The sequence below is a fragment of the Octopus bimaculoides genome, chromosome 7 (genome assembly GCF_001194135.2).
Source record: "Octopus bimaculoides isolate UCB-OBI-ISO-001 chromosome 7, ASM119413v2, whole genome shotgun sequence".
NCBI lineage: Eukaryota > Metazoa > Mollusca > Cephalopoda > Octopoda > Octopodidae > Octopus > Octopus bimaculoides.
In genome coordinates this window covers 4009347-4011071 of record NC_068987.1, presented here as the reverse complement: position 1 = coordinate 4011071, position 1725 = coordinate 4009347, and the positions used below count along the sequence as shown (strand labels likewise).

The window sequence follows — 1725 nt, the reverse complement described above, 5'->3', positions numbered from 1 at the left end:
TTTTTTTTTTTTTTTTTTTTTTCAGCTGCTGTCTCGAATATATATGTAGCAGCTGCCCCATATTCCAGGTAAGATATTTTAGATTGTAAAACCTATAATTCACAAATATTTGGGTAGGTTTAAAGTGGTGAAACGGCAGAATCATTAGAATGTTCGGCAAAATGATTAGCAGTATTTTGTCTGACTTGACGACCTGAGTTCAAATTCTGACACGGTCAGCTCTGTCTTTCACCCCTCAGGGTTGATAAATAAGTGCCAGATGAGCACTGGGGTTGATGTAAATTGACTAGCCCTCCCCTATAATTGCTGTCCTTGTGTCAAAATTTAAAACCATTATTCTGGGAGGTTGAAATGGATATGTTGTTATGAAGTTCTAGGTTCAACCCTACTTTCGGGTAACCTGAGTGTCTTTTACTAGAGCCTCAGACCAGCCAATACTCTGGGAGTGGAATTCCTGGAGAGAAACTAAGAAAAAACCTGTCATGTATGCATGTTTTATTATCATCCTCATCATAATCATTTCATCTCCATTTTTCCATGTTTGCATAAGTCAGATGAAATTTATTGAGGCACATTTCATTGGTGTCACATAAAAAGCACCAGTGTTGGTTCCACATAAAAAGCACTGGTGATGGTACCGTGGTTGGCATTAGGATCGGCATCCAGCTGTAGAAACCAAACCAAAACAGACTTCGTTTTTATGTGGAACCAGTTCAGGTATTTTTTTACGTGGCACCAGAAGAGGTGCTTTTTATGTGGCACCTTCTTTGTTTAATTTGGGACAAAAGCATTCCTAAATCCATTAGATTGACACTTCAAGACTTTCATAATTTCATTTTGAAATTAAACCATTTTAATGGCATCTAGCTTGTACATTCAACAATCAATCACGAATAGTATTAGGAATGATTTCAAAACTGGATTTATAGTTATACAACAGTAAATCTTGGTACATTTCATGGTGTTATTTTTGCATTAGATGTATCTTAGATATGGATGGGTGCGTTCAACCATGTGTGAGGCAGCGGGAACAGAAACACCATTGATAGTGTGTCAGTGTAGGGACGCCTAACCTGGACAGATCGGCCAAAAGTGCCAGCAATTGATGTTCGGATGGATCACCAAAGCACACGCTCCCAACCGAACATGGCTGATGCCAGTACCCACTGACTGGTTCTTGTGCTGGTGGCATGTGCCATGCACCATCTGAACATGGCTGGTGCCAGTACCCCCTGACTGGCCCCTGATCGATGCCAGGCACACCTGACTGGCTCTAGTGCCGGTGGCACATAAAAAGTACCCACTACACTCTTGGAGTGGTTAGCGTTAGGAAGGGCTTCCAGCTGTAGAAACATTGCCAGATCAGATTGGAGCCTGGTGCAGCCGCTGGCTCTCCAGACCCCAGTCAGACTGTCCAACCCATGCCAGCATGGAAAACGGATGTTAAACGATGGTGATGTATCTATCTATTAAATTTAGGTTTTTGTATTTGGCTTTTGGTAAGGCTTTCCCTATTATTATTATTATTATTCTCGCTTTTGTCTGCAAGTGTATTTACGGGGTGTGTTCTGTCTATCACAAGTGTAAATGTTTTTACAGGCTTCCCATTCTTATCAGCAATAAACAAACATAAAATGGGAGATCTTACCCGCAGACAGCTTCATGCAGCAGCAGCAGCAGCAGCAGCAAGCGGAATAGATGCCATTAGTTTTATTGTTGCATGTT

The 1725-nt window shown here is 41.3% G+C and overlaps 1 protein-coding gene across 2 annotated transcripts in view; it reads left to right on the top strand.

Annotated features, from left to right (window-relative positions):
* LOC106874133 (xylosyl- and glucuronyltransferase LARGE1) overlaps window positions 1-1725 on the top strand; it is a 39804-nt gene that overhangs the window by 19193 nt on the left and 18886 nt on the right. The window contains exon 3 of one of the 2 annotated variants that reach the window (XM_014921747.2): window positions 26-68. The exons of the other annotated variant lie outside the window; for it this stretch is intronic. The gene's annotated coding sequence lies outside the window, so the exon portion shown is untranslated. The remainder of the gene's footprint in view (window positions 1-25; window positions 69-1725) is intronic. 2 annotated transcript variants of the gene reach the window in all.